This window comes from Helianthus annuus, chromosome 17 (genome assembly GCF_002127325.2).
Source record: "Helianthus annuus cultivar XRQ/B chromosome 17, HanXRQr2.0-SUNRISE, whole genome shotgun sequence".
In the NCBI taxonomy this organism is placed as follows: domain Eukaryota; kingdom Viridiplantae; phylum Streptophyta; class Magnoliopsida; order Asterales; family Asteraceae; genus Helianthus; species Helianthus annuus.
The window spans coordinates 157486686-157513307 of record NC_035449.2 but is presented as its reverse complement, the minus strand read 5'-3'; the positions used below and the strand labels follow the sequence as shown (position 1 = coordinate 157513307).

At 37.3% G+C, this 26622-nt stretch overlaps 1 pseudogene; it reads right to left on the bottom strand.

Annotated features, from left to right (window-relative positions):
* Positions 1-595: 595 nt before the first annotated feature.
* Positions 596-25951, bottom strand: LOC110923451 (annotated as a pseudogene).
* Positions 25952-26622: the final 671 nt, after the last annotated feature.

Here is a 26622-nt window from a genome sequence, read left to right as displayed (position 1 = left end):
ATAAAAGTTTTTTTTTGTTTCATGGGTCGTTCAGAGAGGCAAGTTTCTGCCTCGGTTCTTGCCCAAAGTTTCTGACTTTACTCGCAACCCATTGACTACAACTTTCAATTCAAAACAATTATAAAAAAAATTACGTTCGAAAACATGTATTTTATTTTATTTAATGACATAATTCGATTAATATAAATTAAATTTTTCTACCCGCGAAGTTCGCGGGTGATAACCTAGTTTTATATAAAGGAGAAGCATAATTAGTGGAGAATAATCTTCTAATAAGGACACTGTTAGAATAAAAAACAGTGATTAATTTCACTAACAATCTAACATTCGTGTAATTTACTATATAATAAACAAAAGATCAAATACAAATACAATTATCGTATAAGACGTACGAATTGTGACAACTGGCACTTTTCCATGCATTCCGTACAATAATTAAATGGTAATCTGTGCTTTAATGGCTGTGCATGATCTAGTTTACAAGACGAATAAACTTCTGATTTCTGTTATATACATACAATGGCATTTCATGTTGCAAGACTTTTATCCTTACTACATGCAACCCAATATAGTTCTATTAATGTACAGAGCAGAGTTAGCACAGTTTTTAGATAAACTAGGGGTACTGGCAGGAGTTCAGTACTTAGACAGACATGAGGTTAAGACACAAAATAAGCCCCAAGACCAAGTGTTACACTAGTATAGTGTGTAGGAAAGTAGTGATCACAAAACTGCCTTACTAGTGATGACATAGGTACCGGAAAGTGCCAGAAGCACACTAAAACTGCAAAATTCTGCAGAAAATAAATAAATTCAGCAAAAATTCAGCTTTTAATATTTAAATATAATGCAGAATTATGATTTAATGGTCCTGAATGCTTTCCTAAGTGTCGGGAATCGAAACTGTCATAAAAGGTAACATAATGCACACTAAACTGCATAATTTAGCACCTTAACGAACCGGTAACCAACCGAACAACCGGACACTACCCGAAACATCAAATTCTTACTAGAAGCATTGTTTTATGTTACGAATGCTTTCCTAAGTGTCGGGAATCGAAACTGTCATAAAAGGTAACATAATGCACACTAAACTGCATAATTTAGCACCTTAACGAACCGGTAACCAACCGAACAACCGGACACTACCCGAAACATCAAATTCTTACTAGAAGCATTGTTTTATGGTCTCCGAACATCATATTACATCTAATAAACATTAAATACATAAAATACCTAACTAGCACCATTACTTTCCAACTAAATCAAGTAACTAACCATTAAATGTTACACTTTACCCCCCCCCCATTTGATGGCCGGTTAGGGGACATGGTTCTTTCTTATATTTTATAAGATTTTGTTGGAGTATATTCCAACATAATATGCCATATGCTACTAGAATTTTATAAAAATCACTAGATTAAAACACTAATCACTCATCATCTTCCAACACTTTTCCTCCTTCTCTTCTTTCTCTCAACTCACGGCACACACACACTCACATACAACCACCATTCTTACTTCAATTCCAAGCATTCTAAGAAGATCCTAAGGTGTAAGAAGCACATTTAGGAAGGGTGGAAGCATCGAAACTTGAAGAACCTCTCACACAAGCTTTTAACCACTTCATCTTCACCTTGTGATCATCCCTAGCCTTGAGCCAGTAGTAAGATCATCTACATCCCATTTTACATCTTATTTAGTTGGTTAAAAGGTGTTATAAGTAACTTAACATGAAGAATACTAATGATCAAGAACATAAATCTTAAACATAAGCTTAAAAATCATAAGAAATCATGTTGTTAAGTGCTATTATGCTTCTTGATGAATGATTATTTGTGTGATGTTAAACATCATATGATCTTGCTAGATAATGATTAAAGACATAATCTAGCAAGATGAGAGGATGATTATGCTAAAGATCCATAGATCATCCTTACATAAATCATGAACTTGAAAGAATATATTGTTTTCTTGAAAAATAATGATCAAAGTAAGTTGTAATACTTGTAGATCTAAAATTTCATGGATGGTTTTTCAAAGGAACCAAGTTAAAAACACAAGATTTACTTGATCTTGGTTATTACATAAATAAACCCTATTTTTAAAGGTTAAATAAGTGTAGAAACACTTATGTAACAAGAAAAATCAAAGAAGAAATATTTTTGACAAACATGAATATAAGTTGTGAAGACCCATTTTCTTTAAAAATAAAGTTTTTAAAGAATCAATTACCCTTTAAAGGGTAACAAGGCTTACTAAGATACGTAACTCAAAGACACTAATTAATACTAAGTCAAGGCACGACCTGCTCGTCTAATAGACCGTAGTACGTTGTAGGTAGTCGTGCACACTAGTAGCAGCGTGAGTTACGTCGGACTGAAGAACACAAAACCGTGAGTTCATGTTCCCCCTTTTCTCTTAACTGTTTTTGGTTTTATAACTCTCGGGGTGGAATACATGTTACGAATGTTTAAATGGTATGAATTGACTAGGAAATGGACTATTAGATCATGTGAGCATAGATTGAATTTGAAATGCCATTAATTCTTAATTAGGGACGAAGGTTAGATCTAACGGGTACGGCCGAACCCCACTCATGGTACTTATGTGACCACTTGAGTGCTTCAGTGTCCCGGTCGAGGTAAATCGACAATGGTCAAGGGTAAAATTGACATAGTCAAGATAAATTGACATAGTCGAAGGGGAATTCGACATAGTCGAGGGAATCAACGAGGGTATAAGCCTACTCATTGTGAGTGCTCCCTATGTCTTCAAATACTTTAATGTCCTTGTAAAACATTAATTTGATATGCTCATAAATGCTTTTCATACTTGTTTTCAAATGAGTCTCTTAAAAGTTTACAAGTTTTTCAGTACTCAAACAAGACGCATGAACTCGCTCAACTTTTGTTGATGTTTTCCAAAATTACATGTATTTCAGGTAACAAGTTGGATCCTGGGCGCTGGTGTAGTTTCTAGAAGTAAATTCCAAGTTTAGATGTCATCCACTTTTGTTAATTTGTAACTTAGTCGAAGGTTGTGCTGTTTGAAGCTTAAATAAATGGTGTTGTAATACTTTAAATTTAATGAATGGATGAACATCGTTTTGATCATATAGTTGATTATTATAATTGAATGCAATGGTATTAAACAAGTCACACATCATACGCTTCCGCAAAAGTCAGGGTGTGACACAAATGACATGAAAAAGTAAAAAAACTTGGTGGCATTTTCATAATTATTCTATTAGTAGAGTAATATGAAATAGTAGAGTAATTATGATACACTTGTAGAGTAATTTTGAATTTTATGTTTGATGCATTTGTAGAGTAATTTTGAATTATATGTTGTTTGATGAACTTGTAGAGTAAATGTGTTTGTTATATTTTTGATGATCTGGTAGAGTAATTATGATGCCCTTATAGAGTAACTTTGAATTGTATGTTGTTTGATGAACTTGTAAAGTAATTATGTATGTTATCTTATTTTGATGAACTAGCAGAGTAATTTTGAATCTCTAGTTATATCTTGTAGTAAATGAACTAGTAAAGTAATTGTGATGGGCTTGTAGAGTAATTTTGAATTATATGGTGTAGTAAATGAACTTATAAAGTAATTGTGATGTACTTGTAGAGTAATTTTGAATGATATAATGTAGTAATGTATTAATGATGAACTAGAGTAATTTTGAATTGTATGTTTGATAAAGATGTAGAGTACTTGTAGAGTAATTTTGAATTTTTTGTTGTTTGATACACTTTACAGTAATTTTGATTACTACTTTACGAATAGAATAATTACGAAAATGTCACCGTGTCTTTTTACTTTTTCACGCAATCCGTATAAAAACTTTGTTTGTACCGGATCTTTACTCCTATTTAACATATGTTTTTTGACCCAACCCCTTTTCCGGCAATCCATTTACGAAATTCCTGGATCCATAATTCCTATTTATCCTAAATAAAATATCCGAATAAGGTAACTGCTCCTGAATAACAAATAGCAATATAACCATGCTCAGGTCATAACCACAGGACATATTTACTTGTTTTCTAAAGATATTAGATGTTGAATGAATGGACCTAAATCGTCTATTCTGTCTTGATCTGCATATGTTGGCCATCATCTGAGACAAAAGATTATAAAGAAACATGAGCTCAAAACTAAAGGTTAAGATGTGATGACGGGGGTAGCTCAAACCTTAATAACCTGATTAGAGACACAACAGCTTAAAAGGTTGAAAGGTTAAAAGGTTCGGAAATAGTCCAACGGTCATGAACAGTAAAAAGACAAGTCAGAGCCTTGTCACATCACCCTCTGCGTGTCCAACACTCTCACAGCCGTAAAAGAGAATATGTGTACAGAGAACACGCTTTTACCCGCAGGTCTAAACCCTTCAACCCTCAAATGGGCAAGTCCCTCACTGTAGCCAAGGATCACTGGTCAAAGGCTTCCTCTTATAGAATATTCTTTCCCTATAAATAACAGCCTCTTGCCATCAATTCCAGCCATTCCAGATTAACTCAGGTCACTCTTGATCTCTGATCTTACTTCTCCTCTCTAGAACTTGCTCCATGCTTGTTCTATTCTCGGCTCACTACAATATTATCTCACTTAACATAGACATTCTGGGTTGAACCCTTCAATCCAGAATTCAAAGTGAATAATAACAAAGTGATCCGCCTCCACGTGCTACAAACGTGGGGGGACCCCACGACCTGCGTTAGGCTAATCGAAACCTTGAACCCTTTTACCCCTGAGATATCGCTACAGGCCTTGGTCTTGTATTTGTTGCATCAACAAGTTGGCGCCCACCGTGGGGCTACGCCGCTAACTTTATCTTAAAGACCAGTTGTGTAGCTCCATTTTCTCTTTACATCATGTCTGAAAGCGAGTCTCTCGATCAAGTAAATCAGGTTCCTAACAACACCGATTTAACACCAAGTTCCGGTCGGATCTCACCGGTCAAATCTACATCTCTTTCTACTCCCGGAAGTACTCCACCGGGATATGTTCCCGGAGTTCACTTCTTTCAAACACCAACCCCATCTCGGTCAGGGGTTGCAACTACTCAAATCGATGCAATGCATACACCGGAACGCATAGATCTAACACCCGAGGGAGTAGCTAGAAATTTCTTACAACTGAGATTTCTTCTCAACTCGCATGTGAGCTTAGAAAGGGAAAAAATGGTGAGAATAAGACTAAATTATGAGGAGTCTAAACCCTCATTATCACCTGGCCGTCCATCTCTTCCTTTTAGCAGCTCACGTTCAGCCACATCTTACCTTGAAGCTGGTCCTAGTAGACAGACCAACCACTCAAGCCTTTAAGCTTTTGGGAGGCCGAGTCCAACCGCTTTTCCCTTATTTACCTACCAACCCGTTACAACCGGTGCACCTATGGGGCATAAAACCACTCTTGATCAATTATGGTAAGTCACCAACTTCAAGTGTTCTCCCTCCCATTGCTACTTCGTGAAAACAAGCCATGGCCACCCTGCCTTCGGCTCCTGGTAGGGTGATGAACACATACATGGGAATGCCTTATACAGTAAGCCTTTAAGGCTTTAACCTTTTGACACATATGATGACATCTTTCATGAGTACCATCAGAAAGCCTTTAAGGCTTTAACCGTATGCCCTAGCTGATGACACGGATGATGGAAAAAATTTCCTTTGCAGCACGTGAAAAGTGGATGATGACACAGAAAGCCTTCAAGGCTTTGACCTTAATTTCATCAACCAAGTACCAACCACTCACCAGGGTACCCCAAGCGGTTACCCAGCTTCAAGGGTAGTAGAAGACCTCTCAAAACCCTACAAGCCTAACAAACTTGTCTTGCTTCTCCCAACAAATCGTTGATTACGAGTTTCAAACCCAGATAAAGATGCCATCACGGTACTAAAGACTACCTCCAAATCTTCGCCGGGATTGCAAGAATTGAAAAATGACCCAACTCCGAATGTTGTCTCATGTTCATACAAACCCTTGAAGGGTTTTCACGCATATGGTTCAATGACCTTCCTGGACGAAGCGTTCAGACCTTTGACGATCTTAGCAAAAGTTCCCTATAACAACAGAGGCATGTCAATGACGCCACGATAATCTTCCAGACCAAACAACGTAATGATGAACGTCTCAGAGACTTCATCGAAAGTTACAAGAAGAAAGATTTAACTTACGCCAATGAAAAGATTAGGGTTGCAAGGCTCATGAATGCTAAATTCCAAATATCTCACAAGAGACTTCAATAAATGCCTGCCAAAAACCCTTGAAGAAACACTCAAAAGGGCTAAAGCCCACATTCGAGGAGAATAAGTTGTATATATCAAAAAAATAAATAAATAAATAAAAAAAAAACCTCTTAACTAGAGCTTCCAGTGTGGCTCTTATGATAAACGGTTCAAAGGTTCGGATTCCAGAAGGCCTGAAGGCCGGAACCCTCCAAGCCAAGAAAAAACCATAAACTTTACAGCCTTAACCAAGGCTACACAAGAGATCTTGGCAACCGAAGAGGTAAAACACAGCTTCCACCCTCCTCAACCTTTGCCAAAAAACAAAAGATTGGAATAATCAAGCCAGTATTGTAAGTTTCACGAATAGAAAGGTCACCATACCAATAATTGTTTCCAACCCAAAAAGAGGATCGAAAAAGCCGTCAACTCCGAACTGACTCACTTGGTTAAAGGGGTCAAGGACAAAATGGTTGAAGAATAAAAGTAGGAAGTGAACATGGTCGACCTTGAAAACAAAGCTTTAACCCTCTCAGCTGATGAAAAGCTTGAAACGCTTTAACCCTCTCAGCGACGATGAGCGTTCAAAGCTTCAACAGTCTGAATCCTCCATCGAAGGTATCGTAGACATACCTACCAAGCCTTTAGGCCAAATAACTCCTAATGTTTGTTCAGCGAAAGAACAAAGGGACGAACCGAACAACTCACTTTTGCGGTGATCAATATCTCTTCCAACTATGATATCATCATAGGAAAGCCAGGGCAAGGTGTGTTCGGAATGGCAGTTGTAGTTGGTCAAGGCACTGTGAAGTTTCTCATTGAAAAAGGGACAACAACCCTTCAACCTGGCCAAAAAGCTTTTGTGGTTGAAGGGGAAAGCTCAAGAAAGGAAAAAAACGATATACAAGGGTTGGACATAAGCCCAAAATATCCTCAACAGGGGACAAGGGTAAACACTAACCTTTACAATGAAACCCTCTCATACCTTGAAAAGTTGCTCTTGCACTATGTATTTGCTTGATGCCCCGAAGATATGACCGGCATCCCTCGTAGCATTGTTGAAACATGAGTTATGGATCCCACCTGATGTTAAGCCCATTATACAAAAGAAACGGAGTCAAGCCCCTAAAAGAAGCCTTGCATAATGCCAAAAGGTGGAAAAGCTTATTCTAGCCGGAACCCTTCGAGAGGTCAAGTACCAATCATGGGTGGTCAATCCGGTAATAGTTTAAAAACCCGACAAGTCTTGGAGAATGTATATCGATTTTAAAGACTTGGACAAAGCATGCCCAAAGGATTGCTACCCGCTGCCCTAGATAGACCTCAAGGTTAACTCACTCACAGGCTTCCCGTTCTCGTGTTTTCTTAACACCTAAAAGGGTTACCATCAGATCCTAATGAAAGAAGAAGACGGATAAAAAAAACCGCATTACACACTGATAAAGGTATATTTGGCTACCAAAAAATGCCTTTTGTTTTAAGAAACGCAGGTGCCACTTATTAACGCCCGGTTGACAAAGCGTTTACCGAACAAACTGGCAAGAACATAGAAGCTTATGTTGAAGATTTGATAATCAAGAGCAAAACGGAATACCAAATGCTCAATCACATACAACAAAACCTTCCAAACCTCGAGAAAGATAAACATGAAAGCTTAATCCAGTCAAGTGCTTGTTTCTAGGGCACATCATGGGGAAACAAAGCATAAAAGCCAACCCTTAAAGGATGTGCTAACAAGAAAGACTTTGAATGGAAAGCTTACAGCTTTGAAGCGTTTTACCTCAAAAGGAAGCCTTCAACCAAATGAAGCAACACTTGGCTTCACTCCCAGCCATTTCAGCTCCAAAAACAGGAGGAACGACCTCTATCTACCTTTCGATTGCTGAAAATACCATAAGTACGGCTCTAATCATTGAACGAAACAAAGTTCAGATACCCGTTTACTTTTTCAAAACTTCAAAATTAGCAGAAATCAAATATTCTTTAAAATAAAAAAAAGGAAACTTGCTCTAGCCCTAGTCCAAACGGCTAGAAGGCTTCGAAGGTACTTTCAGTCACACCCGATACAAGTAATCATTGACTAACCAATTAAGAATGTGCTTGAAAAACAAGAAAATTCCGGACGATTAGCCAAATGAGTTGTGAAACTAGGTGAACACAAAATCACCTATGTCCTGAGAAAAGTTGTCAAAGCTCAAATCTTGGCTGACTTCATCTTGTAAGTCCCTAAAGAAGCCATAACAGGAGTTAATACAACTGCAGCTGAACCCTCCAACCCTGAGACCTGGAAAGCTCTTTACCGATGAAGCTTCCAGCATTGAAGGGTCAGGAGCAGGGCTAGTTCTAATTGATCCTAACGAATTGGAATTCACGTATGCCTTTCATCTTGAATTTCAGACTATAAACAACGAAGCTGAGTATGAAGCATTGATTGCTAGGCTCAAGCTTGCAAAAAATATGGGTGTCAAAAGGCTTCAAGTCTTCACAGACTCGTTGCTTGTTTCATACCAAGTAAGTGACAATTACATAGCCATAGAAAAGGAGGTTCAAAAGCTTCAAGTCCTTACATACTCTCTCAAGCTAAGACAATAACAGTTACATAGTAAAAGAACCCAACATGTATTAGTACCGAGAGAAATCAAAGGAATTGATGAACACATTTTAAAAATTTTCCATCAAAAAAAGTTCCAAGATCTCAAAACAAGAGAACTAATGCACTAAGCAAACTTGTATCTCCTACGTTTGCCCACATCACCAAGAAGGTACTAATTGAGGTGTTAAAAACCTCATCCATCCAAAGACTTGAGGTTCAAGATGTGATCACTAAAAAAGGCCAAATTGAATAACTCCCATTGAAAGATTCCTCAAAATGGTGAATTACCTAATGACCAGACTGAGGCTAAAAGGGTTCGTATCAAGTCAAGACAATATGTGTTACAAGGAGATATCCTTTACAAAAAGGATACCTTGCACTACTACTTCGATGCGTTGGCCCGGAGCAAAGCCAATATCTGATCAAAGAGGTTCACGAAGGGATATGTGGAGCTTATTGTGGCCCAAAATCGGTAGTGTCAAAGTTGATGAACCTCGAACACTTTTTGCCTTCCATGCATCGAGATACCTCCGAACAATTGTGAAAGTATGAAGCTTGTCAGTTACATGCTCCAGTACCCAAAAGCCTCAAACATGACCCCGTTCCCATCTCCTTGGCTTGGCTATTTCACAAGTAGGGAATCAACATCGTTGGTCCATCCCCACTAGCCAAATGAGGAGTCAAGCTCTTATTGGTAGCCGTGAACTACTTCACTAAGTGGCCAAAAGTAAAACTATTGGCAAAAATCTCAGAGAAACAAGTCATTGATTTTGTTTACGAAAACATAATATGTCGTTTTCGGCTCCAGGGGTAATAGTCACGGATAACGGGAAGTAGTTTGCCGAGAAGCCTTCTAGCTCCTGGTGTAAGGAGTTCAGAATAACCCAAGTATTCAGCTCGGTAGCTCACCCACAATCCAACGGCCAGGTTAATAGGACAAACAACAACATTGTTGAAAGGATTAAATCTCGATTGGAAAGATACGACAACAACTGGCTCGAATAGCTTCCCAATGTGCTATTGGAAATTCGAACAACCAAGAAAACGAGCCACAAGAAAACACCCTACAGCCTAGTGTTTGGATCAGAGGCTGTAATCCTAGTTGAAATCGGAGTAACAACACAAAGAACATTTAACATCGACCTCAAGCCAAATAAGAAAGAGACGATGTTGAATTTGAAACTCCTCGAATAGGCTCGTGATTAAGCAGCCATACAAAAAGCAAGGTACAAGCAAAACATAGAATCATATACAATACACGGGTGAAGCATGAACGCTTCAAGCCTGAGGACCTTGTGCTTCGAAACAATGAGGCCAGCAAGAAAGAAGGCCAAGGAAAGCATGGTCCTAAGTAGGAAGGGCCATACATTATCCTTAAAGCCTACAAAAGGGGATCATACAAGCTGACAGGTCCGCAAGGCAAAAAGCTTCCCCGCCATTGGGATGGCAACAACCTTAAAAGGTTCCATGTTTAACCAAAACGTGTTACAAATAGTTCCAAAGTTGTTCTATTCCCCTAGTAATCAAAGTACTTTGAAATGAATGAACAATGAATCAAAATTTGTCTTTTTATCCTATAATCAGGTTGAGAACCTAGCAAGAAACTCCATGGCAAGGGCCATGTAAGGGGATGAGCTCCCAGGCCACATCGCTCAATAGGTTCAAGGGTTGAATGGACCTATATAAGGGGTGAGTTCCTAAATCAATACAACTCCATGAGACTCAGAGAAATCTTAAAAATCATGTCTCATAGACGGGTTTGAACAGCCTACACCAAATGTTCCTTAAGCCCCAACATTGGCTTACGAACCAAAAAGACTCTAAGTGAATGTCATACATAGGATAGAGGTTGTATCTTCTTGTTAAAAATATCCTAAGGCTAAGTGACTGCAGCACTGAACCCTTTAAGGTATAAATAACATAAGATGCACCACCCAAAACAAAGACAACATGCAAAACCAACGAAAACGGAAGGGAATAAATAGAACAACATAGCAAGATAAGTTAAAGATAGCAAGTTCCATACTTGCCATCAAACATAAAACATTGACCACAAGCCTTCAAGGCTTTAACTACCAAGGGATCTAGACGGTTCCTTTAAAACAAAAAGATGTTTAAGCAAACAACAGATAACATTGTTCGACATGCTAAGAAAGCTATGAATTAAAGTTTCTTCTTCATATGGCAGCATCAGAAATGATAGACTTTGCTACATCATCTTTATTTGAAACCCCATCATCTTGGGAGTTTTTAGCCTTCCTCTTTTTCCTCCCTATGACACCTGCTATCTCGGAGGCTTCAAGGCTTGAACCCTTTGAGCCCTTACCACCTTCAGAACATGTTTCTTCGCTATCTCCGGAGCAAGAAAGTTTCTTCAAAAGGGACTTCAACAATTTGTTACAAACAGCCTCATTAAGGCCCTGGGGTTTTAACTCCTGCAAGATAGGCAAAGGTTTACTAAAACACTTGAAGACTTCACCCACATAAGGGTAAATCATATGCCCTATCTTCAAAACAGTTTTCTTGAAGACTTCGAAGGCTTTGGGTTGAAAAGGAGAAGACTTTTCCTATGGCCCTACAAGTTCACAAAGCTTTGTAACCAGCAAACTGACCTTGGTGTCTTCCATGAGCAAGAAGCTCGATGTACACATCACCCAAGACCTTTTTGAATTTCGATGAATGGAGAAGATAGGTAACCACTTGCTGGAATCCATGCCCAATGAGCCATTTATTATCACTAGTTGCCTGGTCAAGTGAAGCCTTTAACCCTTCCTTCTCCTCCAAGAAGGCTTCTTCTGAACATACAAGGCAGCCTTATCGACCCTGACTTGAACCTTGTCAGTCTCCAAGAGCTTTTCCAATTCAGTCTTGTGCGGGAAGAAAATTCCTAAAAATCTTCAAACAGCAATGCTTTCTCCCTCTTAGCGTATACCTCAGCTTCTTTCAAAGCAACCATTGAAGATTTCATCTCATCCCTCTTCTTCGAAAAGACTTCATATTCTTGCATCCTTTCTTCGAAATCGGGATACACCCTCAAGAAGCAAGGTAGCAAGGTTGCAAGCACCCATCATCATTTTCAAAATCATCAGTTCATCGTCCATAGATGAGCAAGAACCTCAAACAACAGGAGAATCAAAGTGGGTGAGAACATCCTCACAAATGGATGAAGGCTTGAAGCTGTCACCAACTGTGACCTTCCAATCCGGCACATAAACCCCCCTGGATTAACATTAGTGGAACCTTCACCACCCTTCCTGGAACCCTTCAAGCTCATAACCTTTTTACCCACCAAACCACCAAGGGTCGTCCCTTGTCCTTTTTTGATTTTCCCCAACCCCAACTTCTAAATCATCTGAAGCCTCTATGTCATTACTTAGTTCCACTAGCTCAGAAGCCGATGGTTGGTCAGCAGTATTTATCAAACAACAGCTCGAACGACGAGTAGAGACTTTGGAAGTAACAACTTTGGTGAAACCCTTGACATTGGAAACGTTCACATAGCCTGAACCCTCGAACCTATGTTCAGTGCCCCTAACAACAACATCTTCGCCGGTTGTAGCCTCGGCATCTGCAAACACAACATCAGATGTGTCATCGCTCTTGATAAAGTCTAAGGCAAACATTACTGCAACAAATAAAATAAAATATAACATAAGCAGAAAATACAAAATATCATACCTTGATCATCTCTCACGAGCACAAGGTCACGATCCGGCTTGTCCCACAACTTGCTAACATCCACCAACACTAAAAGATGTTCGGGAAAGGGACAAAGCCGGGAAGGACACCCCCTAATAAACTTCAACAACCATCTAACTCGTGTTTGAAAGGTTCAAGCTCATTCAAAACAACATAAGGATGCCTCCAAACAAGCCTGAAAGGAACAATGGACTCTGAAATCCAGAAAAATCGGTCCTTCCAAGAACCAAAGGTAGTAACCATTGAGGAAGTCAAACAAACATCAACTTGGGATATCTCAAACGTGACCCAATCGTCGTTCTTGGTCAAACGGAAGAAACATCGGAACAACAACGATGGGTCATACCCTATCATAAAACCTCAAAATGTAAAATACCAGCAAGATCTTGAGGACGCAACTAACCAAGCGACACACGATAATACTCTAAAATATTCAGAACAAAGACCAAAAACGAATGACACAAATTGAAAACTCGAAATGACAGCAATAAAGAGCAATCGAACCAGCGGGACACTGATCGATCGATTTATCTAAAACCCGGAGCCACCGGATTAAACTTTAGATCGATCCCCCATTATTTACAAAAAGCCTCAACTTCCTATCTAGTGAGACAAGAATAACTCACATACAGATCTTTGCTAGCACCTAGGAGAGGCGATCAAAAGAAAAAGAAAGTGAAGTCTAGGCAATTATTGTCACACAAAAGGCAAAAAACTGCCATCCATCACATTAACTGTCATTTCAAAATTCAAATCCAAAAAACTTAGACGCCTGATAACCTTTCAAGCCTTGAAGCCTTTAAGCAATAAAAATCGTGTACAAAAGTCAGAAGCATTTGAGCTTACACCCCAAATACCTCTGACTTGGGGGGCTGATGACGGGGGTAGCTCAAACCTTAATAACCTGATTAGAGACACAACAGCTTAAAAGGTTGAAAGGTTAAAAGGTTCGGAAATAGTCCAACGGTCATGAACAGTAAAAAGACAAGTCAGAGCCTTGTCACATCACCCTCTGCGTGTCCAACACTCTCACAGCCGTAAAAGAGAATATGTGTACAGAGAACACGCTTTTACCCGCAGGTCTAAACCCTTCAACCCTCAAATGGGCAAGTCCCTCACTGTAGCCAAGGATCACTGGTCAAAGGCTTCCTCTTATAGAATATTCTTTCCCTATAAATAACAGCCTCTTGCCATCAATTCCAGCCATTCCAGATCAACTCAGGTCACTCTTGATCTCTGATCTTACTTCTCCTCTCTAGAACTTGCTCCATGCTTGTTCTATTCTCGGCTCACTACAATATTATCTCACTTAACATAGACATTCTGGGTTGAACCCTTCAATCCAGAATTCAAAGTGAATAATAACAAAGTGATCCGCCTCCACGTGCTACAAACGTGGGGGGACCCCACGACCTGCGTTAGGCTAATCGAAACCTTGAACCCTTTTACCCCTGAGATATCGCTACAGGCCTTGGTCTTGTATTTGTTGCATCAACAAGATGCTAATAAAGCCAAACTCATAAAGGTGACAATCTGACAATCATTTGGGGCTACATGCTAGAGTGCTAAAAAACAAAGTAGGAACGGTGACAATCTGCCGATAAAAGTCCAGCCAGTCTAAAAATAAACTCATAAAGGGAGCATCTATCTTTCGATCTAAAAACACAAGAAACCGCACTTGTTCAACTGTAGAGTAGTAGCAACTCATGTGATACACGTATCACATGATGAGTGATTGATACTTTTTAAATCAATACTAGGATTTCTCCAATGCGATTGCGACGGAGAATCTTCGTACATACCAAACAATACGAAGCTGCAATATATAAATGTAATTGAGAAATGATGGTCGTGACGTGGTGTTGCACCATTTTCATAAGAATTGATATAGCTTATTTAGTTTTTTTCCCACTAACATATCGCTTATTTAGTTTTTTTCCCAATAAAAACTAACCAAGAAAAGTTGTAAGAGAAATAAAATTATTGGATTAAAGGCATATATTATTTATAGTGTAGGAGTTAGTTTAAAACTTCAGAAGTTTTTTAAAAAAAAAAAACATTATAGCGGCTATAGTTATTTTTGTGTTGTTCTTTAGTATATAGTATAATATAATAAACGATATAAAAAATAAAAGTGTAAAAAAATAATACGGAGAACGTAAAAGCCTAATAATTAATATTTTTAATTTTTAACCATTGTCCACCAATAATAATGATCACAAAAAAATTCATACCATATCATTTAAGAATAAAAGTACATTATTGTTTTATGACATTTATTAGGGACTTAATATTCATTCACACACCCACACCCCTCGCCTCTATCTCTCTCTACACATACATAGTGAAAGCTCATTTATTAGTGTAGTACACATACAAACATATTAGTACAATATTAGCGGTAAAACGAAAAGTAAGAAAAATTGTGGCTAAAAAACAAATAAAGAAAACGTTTATGTAGAATATGATGTTCTTTATTTAAGTTTAAGTTTAAGTTGCTTTTCTTATTATAATGAACCCTAGTAATTAGGTGATTGGAAAGCAATTACTGCAATCAAAATAATTAAACATGAGAAGATAATTCTAACAAATTTGTACTTGTAGTTTTGAGAAATTCCAAATCTACCCATTCTAGAGTCACTTAGGCATCATATTTCACGGGATAATCAAAGGAAAAAAAGCTATAAGAATGCAACTTTACCTGAAGGTAGGAATTGCCACATCATCATGAAAATTAGGCAGAAATGGGCTTCTGAATGTGTGCCAGCTTAAGTGTTGATATTTGTGAATTATATATACGATTCCGCCTCAAGATACGTAAAGCATTGGAGGAAAATCTAGATACATAGATAGAGGCACCAATGCTGAGTGTGGAGGTTTCACTACCAGTGGCCAAGGCATCTTGCAGTCTCTTGTTTTGCTCCTCGAATATTTTTTCCTGCTTCCTTTTACAGTGTCTCCGCCACGCAGACTGTATGTAGGACGCTGCCCATGTCCTCCACTGTTGTGAGTAGAACCTGAAAAAGAACACAACTGAGAGGTTTATCCACTCATATAGAATACCAAGAATGGGAAACCTCTTTTTTTGTGACCATGAGACCAACTCATGGGCCCCACTTACATGCACCACCCCTTAAATGTTAAGAATGGGAAACTTTTATTTTGTGGATACCTAAAAGTATGCAGGAGAACCCTACTATGGAGACGACGCCTAAACTGGGATGCAACAAACAAAAGTTCGTCAGCCACTAGAGCAAAAGCCTGAACATCTGTATGTGATTTGACTGTTCTAGTTGAAAAAGGAAGTTGTTGTTGACTTCTAGGATCCAAATCCAAAGCCCATGTGAGAAGCTCCTCTCCACAGAAGTCACCAGCCTGGAGGTTACTAAAATTGAAGAAGCCCATCCTTCCACCATCGGTTGTTGTGCTTAGTACCTCGCCACGTGTGATGAATAGCATTTCACGTGCTGGATCACCTTCTCGAACTACGTGTGTAAAGAACTGGTTTTAGACGGTCACACATAGCATCCAACAAATGCTCATCCATTTTTTTAAACAATGGAACCTGCAATAAGAGATTGAATACTACTTTAACAAATTTTAATTTGAACACTAATGCCAGGTAAACAAGAAGCCACTCACTCTCATTAACGATGGCAAGCAAAGATGACGCTTTATGTCTGTTCTTAAATCCCGAGGAAGGTCTTTGACAAAGGAATCTAACTCAACACCACGTGTTATTTTCCATTTGTACTGCTTGTGACTCCTAACTCGTTGCCTCAACGCCTCAGGGAGAGATATATGGGACATTAGATCCTCTGCTTCCCGCCTTTTTTCCTTCATCTCCTCCATTCTAAGAGTCAGGTTTGAGAAAGACTGCAGGTATTTCTGTAACAATAGAAACAGTCAAAGTGTTTAACTACTATATTAGCTCATGAAAATGAAAATACTCTATTCTAGCAATGTATTTTGAGCGTTAGCGGTTAGACTATATAGGTCATCCTAGATCTATACGTCTGATATTGCAAAGTTTTAACAAAAAAAAAAAAAAATGTGACGAAAATACTCTGGGCAGTTTGTTGGAAGTCAGACGACAAACTTGCAGCGGAATTAGATGACATGTTAGGATTGTGAGTGGGATTAGAGTTATCATAAACAAGTGATCCGAATTGAAAAATGCATGATGAAGTAATAACGATGATCAATAGAGATGGTTAAGCGGACAATTCTTAGGAAGAATAAGAAAGTCTTGGTACCGGATAATGTTCCCGGTAACTCGAATATATACATAAGAATTTTGGCGGTTCAGAAATGGCGGGTAACTGTCATTGACAGTTATTTGAAAAGCTTTCCCGCTTATCTACCGGTTATTACATAATTATATCACTAACTAATCTAATAAGCGATACTAATTATATGTTCGAATAATTACTAACATACAAACATAACTTAGTTTAATAATTCCAACACAGTTGACGAATCAGAATCATTAGGTGGGAGAAAACATGTTTGCTCATCTTCACTTTATATATACGGATTCATCTGAAGTTACAAATTTTTTTATGCATGTAGGTGCCATATCCAGAGTCATGTTTTCTCAACTTAGGCGTTATTCTATATCACTTCGCCAACCTGTTCATGTTTTTTATATCCAGATTAATGTTTATTTAAGTATTATCAAGTTATCAACTAGTTACAGCAAGAAAGGAGGCAAGAAGACATTCAACCTTCTGTAAATCTAAGGTGAGGGTTGGCCTTACGTAAAACTCAATTCTTTAATGTTAAAGAGTCATTAGCTTGGCAGAAAAAAGAAGCCATAAATCAACGTTTACTACTAACAAAGAAGCCAATGATAATGCAAAAACCCTCATCCCAGATCAAGAACAAAATCTATTGTAAATACCTTTTGGAAAGATCGAATTGATTATTAATAAACTAACATATCGCACATCCCATATATGAAGAAAAGAGCCAAATGAAGGTGTTTTAGATGGTAACCAAACTCAAGAACCATGAGACAAAAGTAACAGTGGCGGCTATGATGGTGTGCGGGGAGGACCTCCGCACAAGGCCCGTGATTTTGAGGGGCACGCGATTTTATTTATTTATTGATTTTTTTTTTTTTTTTGATATAATATATGTCATTTTTTTTAAATAGTAAACACATACCAATTCCAATATAGGCTCATTTACAAATCATTTTTTATGGTTTAGAATTTAGCCCACTTGGCATTAGGTTTATTGAGCCCAATATTAATTTGATTTTTTTAAATAACAATAAAATATTACGGAAAGGCACATTTTTTCGAGCTCGAACAGGGTATGTGAAATCTCAGAGACGCCTCTGAAATGTAATACGTAAGTACACAAACCTGCATGTTGCCAATAAGCAAAGCAAATAGGACCAACCCAATGACAGCAATAAAGTCAGCAAAAAGAATCTCCCCATAGTATGTGCTTGCTTTAAGGCCTTGACCAAGAGAACTGTATCCAAAGATAACATTTTTAAGCTTAAGGAAACAACTTAAGTTTTCATGATGAAACAACTTAATTTACTAACCTTAGACTTTGCAAACCCCACCATGAACAATACAAAATTTTCTGGCGAAAATCCCTCGTTTCTACTACACGAGTTTGAAGAGCATCAAGGAATATGCCAAAATCAAAGTTTGTTGAATCTTTCATTTCATTTCGTTCAAGAAGAGGACATGAAGTGTTGAGGAATCCATAATCTCCCACACGGCCCTCTCCACAATATAAGTACTTGGAGTGATAGTTATGCGTTTTACATGCAATACGCCAGCATCTCAGTTCACTTTCTATTGCAAAAAAGTACCAAAGGGCTCCAACTACCTGTTAAAAAAACGTTCTTTCTTATCGTTAGAAGAGTAACATGCATAATTTCTCATTGACATGGTTAAACCTTCATCATTTTCATGAATAACCATAACACATATTAGGGACAGCAACAATCTTGAAGATTCTGTCACACACATTTTCATATATCTGTTCCAATCGAACTTTTATCATCCACATTGTGCATTACTGATATTAATAACCTAGACATTCATCTTGACTACATAGAAAAGTACTTACACGGCTAGCAAGCACATAGAGAAAGAAATTAAAAGCAGCTCCAGCCCATGCTTTTTCGATGAGAAAACCAGAAACTTTCGTCACCTTCTGATAGAACAAGGAAGTCTGTATAACTCGAGGGACATATTGAAAAAAGATAATGAATTTCAGAAGCTTTTCCTTCGAAAATGGCCCGTCTAAATTTTGGATGATTACCAAAACTGCAAACTGCACACGCAAATCATAAAGATATCATACAATGGACAGAATATTTATTTATGTTTTCTACAACATGAATGAGAGATATCAAAATTTTATCCATTAGTGACCTATGATGGATTTGTATGCCTAGCTATAACTCTTAAGTCACTATCTCACTCGAATCCATTCAAAAAAAATTATGTGAGTATTTTAAATATCAACGAATATATACAAATAATATTATAGTAAATCCTAAGATATGCAGAGATGTATCAAAAGGAATAGAAAGCAAACATACACACCTGTGGAAGGGGAAGTGCTGCTAACACATCAATGATGAGGTAAGATTTTAGGTACCGTTTTGCCACATACAGAGGTTCATCCATAAATATTCTTTGTCCAATTGTATGATCATAACGCGGAACATACGCAGTTCGAAACGTGATAATTGTTGGAAATCCGATTTAGGGTTTTGCAGAACGTAAGATAATGTTCATAAAAATGAATTGATAAAATGATTCTGTTGCAATACATACGTATATATACATACATGATATGGCAGTAACCGCCATATATATATATAAAACTTAGGATAGTAACATAACTATAATAATAATAATAATATGATCTAACTTATAGATATTCGTCTAACACCCTCCCGTAAGTTTGATCATGCCAGATTCATGTGTAGCAGTTTCCTCAATCGAGTAAAATCTTTTGACTGTAGAGCCTTTGTCATGATATCTGCAATTTGATCCTTAGTTGCACAGAATACAACCTCTACTTCTCTCTTCTTGATGAGATCTCTGATAAAGTGATATTTGACTCTTATGTGCTTGCTTTTCCCATGGTATACGGGATCTTTGGCTTTGATCCATAATGCTTGACATCCAGTTAGTGATAGTGCCATATATTCAGCTTCTGTGGAAGATAATGCTACCACCTTTTGTTTCTTTGATTGCCAAGATATAGGACCAGACCCCAAATGAAAAATATATCCCGAGGTACTCTTGCTGTCATCTACATTCCCTGCATAATCACTATCACTGTATCCCACTAGATATTTCTTCTTTCCTTTTGAATAAGTAATTCCTTGCTCCTGGGTCCCTTTGATGTATTTTAATATTCGTTTTGCAGCTTCCCAGTGACTTTTCTTTGGACATTCCATGAACCTACTTAACTTGCTTACTGCAAACATAATATCTGGTCTAGTGTTGGTGAGATACATTAAGCTTCCGACTAAACTGCGGTATATCCCCTCATCAACAAACTCTTCTGGATCATCCTTAGATAATTTTAATCCATATTCCATTGGAGTTGATACTGTGTTGCATTGTGTCATCCTGTATTTCTCCAGTAAATTTCTCATGTATTTCCTTTGTGAGAGTGTAATTTCATCATTATCATATGTTACTTCCATGCCAAGGAAGTAATGCAATCGACCCATATCCGTCATCTCAAATTCCCTTTTCATTGAAGCTTTAAATTCTGAAATTAGTCTTATCGAGCTACTTGCTATGATTAAATCGTCCACATACAAACATATTATGATCTTTCCCTCATTGGTGTCCTTGATATATAGTGTGTGTTCATAAGTGCATTTCTTAAATCCGTTTTGAATAAAGTATGCATCTATTCGACTGTACCATGCCCTAGGTGCTTGCTTTAGACCATATAAAGCTCGTTTGAGATAACATACCTTCTTCTCTTCTCCTTTCTTGATATACCCTTGAGGTTGTTCTATATAGACCTGCTCTTCTAATTTCCCGTTTAGAAACGCGGTTTTTACATCCATTTGATGAAGATGCCATTCGTTTTGAGCCGCGAGAGCCAGCACTAGTCTAACAGTTTCGAACCTTATTACCGGAGCGAACACTTCTTGATAATCAATTCCGTACTTCTGGTTATACCCTTTTACTACCAGTCTGGCCTTATATTTATCTACATTCCCTCTTTCATCATATTTTGTCGAGTTAATTGCCCGGATGGTCCCTGTGGTTTCACGTTTTTTCACGTTTAGTCCCCACCTTTTGAAAATAGCATGTATGCTCCATATGGTTTGTCATTTTGTTACTCGGATAGTCCCCCAACATTTAATCTGGGGACTATCCGAGTAACAAAATGACAAACCATAGGGAGCATACATGCAATTTTCCAAACTAACTGATATCTACTCAGGGACTATCCGAGTAACAAGATGACAAACCATAGGGAGCATACATGTTATTTTGAAAAGGTGGGGACTAAACGTGAAAAAACGTGAAACCACAGGGACCATCCGGGCAATTAACTCTATTTTGTCTTATAAATCCATTTAACACCAATTGGTTTTTGATGTTTTGGAGGATCTACAAGTTCCCATGTCTGATTTTTGTGAATAGACTCTATTTCCTTGTCCATGGCTTCCCTCCACCTCGAGTCTTTCTTGGCTTCTTCATATGAAGTTGGGTCAGTACTTGTATATAGAACAAAGTTCACGACTTGGCTTTCATTATACTTTTGTAAGACTTCTGATTCTGTCAGTGCTCTTGTATTTTGATAAATGTTATTGAGACTCTTTGTACGTATGACATCATTTTCAGAATCAGAAGATGATGTCCCATTATCATCTTGTTGTATGCGTTCGGCTGATGAGACGTTCTCATGATGCTGATTTTGAAGTGTTCCCTGACTCAATTCTCCCTCTTCTTGTAAAGTTGAAACAGAAGTTATTCTCACTGGTGTCTTGTCAGATTTATTGTCATCCTGAGATTCACTCTCATCGGTATCTGTTACAATCAGTGGAGCATCGGCCGCTCCTGAGTCCATGACCCATCTTTTATTCTCATCAAAGATTACATCTCGACTGACGGTGATTTTATTTGTTTCTGGATTGAATAATTTGTAACCCTTGCTATGTTCACTGTAACCAATAAACACTGCCTTTTCTGTTTTTCTGTTCAACTTATCTCTATGTTGTTTGGGGATATGAACATAAGCTAAACAGCCAAACACCTTGAGATGCTCCACATTGGGTTTGCTACCGTTCCATGCCTCATAAGGAGTAATATTTGGTCTTGTCTTAGTAACCGTTCGATTTAATATATATGTAGCACATGCTATCGCTTCTGCCCAGTAACGGTTTGGTAAATGTTTAACATTCATCATGCTCCTACTCAACTCCATTAAAGTTCTGTTTTTTCTCTCTGCTACCCCATTCTGTTGGGGAGTATAACTGTTAGTAAGTTGATGACGTATTCCGTGCAGCTTTAGATAATCTTGAAACGCTTTACTACAATACTCTCCTCCTCAGCGTTTTAATTGAGTGATCGGACTGTTTTTCATTCAAGGCCTTGAACGTTTTGAAGTAGTTCAAAGCTTCTGATTTATACTTGAGGAAAAATACCCAAGTTTTCCTTGAAAAATCGTCTATAAAAGTAATAAAGTACTTACATCCTCCTATTGATTCTGTCCTCATAGGTCCGCATATATCTAAATGAACTAGTTGTAAGGGTTTTTCGGCTTGCCATGTGATTTTCTTTGTGAATGCTTTTCTTGACTGTTTTCCCGAGATACACCCTTCACAAATGCTTTCATTTTTTATTATCTTTGGTAATCCGAGCACAAGTTCTTTATTTCCCATACTTACTAGCGTATCCATATTTATATGCCCATATCTTTTATGCCATAGAGATGAAACATCATTTGTAGACATGGTTAAAGCAAGGTTCAAATCACTGTTCAGCCGAAGAGGAAACATTTTATTACTAGTCATAGTAATTTCTCCTACAGTTTCCTTTCTTGCATCCTTGATAATACACCGATCTTCTTGAAACAGCACTATGTATCCTTTCTGTACGAGTTGTCCCACGCTAAGTAAGTTATGTTTCAGCCCTTTCACATAAAATACATTGGGTATTTTACGAGTTCGATCTTTGATTTTCAGGGATATCACTCCACAGCCAAGTACTTCTAATCGTTTATCATCTCCTGTCCTTACTTCCTTTTTTATGGATTCATCAAGGTTAATGAATAAATTCTTGTTTCCCGTCATGTGATTACTACATCCGCTATCTAGATACCAACAGTCGTCATTAACTGTCTCTTCCATATTAAAAATCATGAACATAGTATCCTCTTGTTCATCGATTTCTTCGTCCTTATGAATTAACATGCTGTCAGCCTTCTCACTGTCATCCTTCCTTTGACAGAATTTTGCCGTGTGGCCTAATCGCTGACAGTTATAACATCTAATCATACTCATGTTTCGGCCCCTGTATTTTCCTCGACCTTTTCCTCCTACTTCGTTCCTTGATTGTTTAAACCTGTCTTGATTCGGATTCTGCATCTGAAATGCATGCTCTGTTGGGTTATCCTCATATCTTTTTAATCTCAGTTCATGAGATTGAAGAATTCCCATTAATTCTTCGGTTGAGACATTCTCCAGATCCTTCGTTTCTTCCACAGTGATCACCACTGACTCGAAATTTCGAGTCAAACTACGTAATAGTTTTTCTACAATTCGTTGTTCACTGATTTTCTCTTCATTCATTCGTAATTGATTAACAATAAAAATTGTTCTATTGAAATATTCTTCAATAGATTCTCCGTCTTTCATTTTAAGAGCATCAAATTCACAACGAAGAGTTTGGAGTTTGATTGTTTTTACCCGGTTTTCTCCTCGGTAAGATTTGTGTAAGATGTTCCATGCTTCTTTTGACGATTTGGCTAGTGCAATCCTTTCGAATATTGTGTCATTTACCGATTGAAAGAGAATATGCAGTGCCCGTTTGTCCTTCTTCACTGCATCTTTATGCGCTGTTGTTGCCTCTTCGGTTGGATTTGTTCCCAGTTCTTGTATTCCGTCATCAACAACACTCCATAATTCTTGTGATTCAAATAGGACTTTGATCTGAATATGCCAGTGATAATAATTTTGTCCGGTGAGTTTGGGAATCTGAGTTTGAATTCCTTGCGTTTGATTCATGCTTTTGATAACGTAAGATAATGTTCATAAAAATGAATTGATAAAATGATTCTGTTGCAATACATACGTATATATACATACATGATATGGCAGTAACCGCCATATATATATATAAAACTTAGGATAGTAACATAACTATAATAATAATAATAATATGATCTAACTTATAGATATTCGTCTAACAATAATGATGTGAGCCACATATAATATGTCAGCAAAAGAACGAAGGACACACACAACAATTGCCAAATGTCTGTCCGTGTCAAAGCACTTCTGAGTGCCATTAACTACAGGAATATATAAAAAGAGAGGGTCCAACGACAGTGCTATCACAGAACATAACAAAAAGGTTTTGTTCCACTGCAGAATAAATCCACCCTCAGGATCAAAAAACTTCATCAGATCGCTTTCCACTCTCTCCTCTCTATCAACACCTACTATTCTCCTCAAGCTTCGTTGTTATGCACGACTAGCCTAATCACAAGTGGTTTGAATTCAAACTTGGAGACTCATATGTAAAGAGATTATCAAACATAAAAGACTCATCATACCACTTGTCAATGTTCTCTAGTAGTCAAGTGTTGACCTTCTTGATAGTGACAGATAAGCCTCCAAAGTCTATATCAGTTGTATTATAATTTATAGGTTAGAGCAAAAGTTATAAAGTACACATTTTATAGAATAGGCAATGGATGCAACATATCAAAATGGCAAAAGGAACTTGCAAAAAATTATTGGCCCTTAATACTTTCTTTAGCTACTACTTGTAGGCTGTAGCATATGTGTATGTATTGATCAATGTTTTCATAACCAGACTGGTCATCGAAACGGTTTCTCTAACGGCTTGCTCGGTTGAGCTGATCTCAAAAACGGGATAATATTAAATATTTTGAATAATTCAAATATTAAAAAATATAAAGTATAAAGAACATCTTAAAACACTACATAATTGAAAATTATCAATTGAGTCATTCAAATTCTAAAAACACTCTGCAGACTACTCCCACTAGTATTTTAATGTCCCATCCTATGCAGTTAATGCGGAAAAATATCGGTTATCGGTCAAGGACCGATATATGAGATATCGTTTATCGCGGTGAGATATCGGTGAGATATCGGTAATTTCTAATATCATGCATAAATATATATATTTATATTTATATTCATATCTAGAGCCTATATATATACTAGAAGTCTAATATCATGCATAAATATATATATATTTATATATATACAAGAGGTGGTAGAAAGTCTAGGTGTGGGAATGAAAGTCTCAAAATGTGGTAAATACTTTGTCCCACATTGGTGTGGGAACAAAGTGAGTGGGTGTTTATAAGGTAAAGCATTTACTACTCCATTACAGCTTTATGACATGTTTTACCAGGGTTCGCTCGTAGTGTTAATTTTACCGAAAGTATCATTTTATTTTGGACCGCTATAACTGCATAGGGTTAAATAGACATATAGAAGGAATCGTCATGGTTAAATGACCGTATACCAGATCTATAAGCCCCATTTTATTTTGGACCGCTATAACTGCATAGGGTTAAATAGACATATAGAAGGAATCGTCATGGTTAAATGACCGTATACCAGATCTATAAGCCCCCTAGCATCACACCATCCATCCGTACACAATATTCGGGCTTATACTCTATACGAGCCTATATCATCATCATGTTGTCTGCCCTGTACGGGTGTATATATACAATTACATACAAAGCCCTATACGTGTGTGTATAATATCAGATCGTGCACCCTATACGGTTAATTAGTAACGGTATTGCATTTCCCTTCCTAAAATTGATGTCAATAATTAGTCTATGAAATAGGTTTGACTGCTAAATCCCTAAAAGTAACAGTGATAGGGCAATATCTTAAGAAGGATTAAAAACATAAATGAAATTACCTGATGGAAAAATAACGAAATCGTTTACGTCTGGGGCGAATCAGATTGTTGGAAAAGAATTTTCTACGGAAACACGAGTAGCAGCTACAACGAACGATGAACATGATACGGAGGAGGAGGAGGAGGAGGAACATATAAACCCTAAGATTGTGGTTGTGAAGGTGTAGCTATATCAAGGGGAAGCTTCCTCTCATGTAAATGAAGTCATTGTTCCCTTGTGTTCATACTTGAGAAGATGAAGTTCAACTGCCACTTGTAGCTGTTCACTTTTTGCACTTATGTTTTCAGTTTCGCATATCAATTTATTATTTTTATAATCAGATGATTCAGATTAGTATCATAATCATTATCAACTACTTAAAATTATTGTTTATTTATTTTTAAAGAGTTAAATGACATTTTAGTCCATGTGGTTTGGACTATTTTGACTGTTTAGTTCAAAGGTTTCATTTTTCACCTATGGTCCAAAAAGGTTTCACCATTGCCATTTTAGTCCACTGGGTTAACTTCATCCATTATTTCTGTTAACGAGAAGGGCAATTCGGTCATTTATATGTAATTCTGTTAACTACAATGGCAATTCGGCCATATAAAATGACCAAATTGTCCATCTCGTTAACAGAAATAATGAATGAAATTAACTCAGTGGAATAAAATGGCAACGATGAAACCTTTTTGGACTCACAGGTGAAAAATGAAACATTTGGACTAAACTGGCAAAATGGCTCAAACCACAGGGACTAAAATGACATTTAACTCATTTTTAAAATTAGATTAGTATCATAATAATCAGATTAATATCATTATTTATTTTAATTTTTTTTATCTTAAAACTATTAAAATATGGATATAAAAGATATTATCACTGAATATGAATAAATATTAAATATATAATTTATTATTTAACATGATGTTCTTTAACAAGTTTATATGGTTTAAT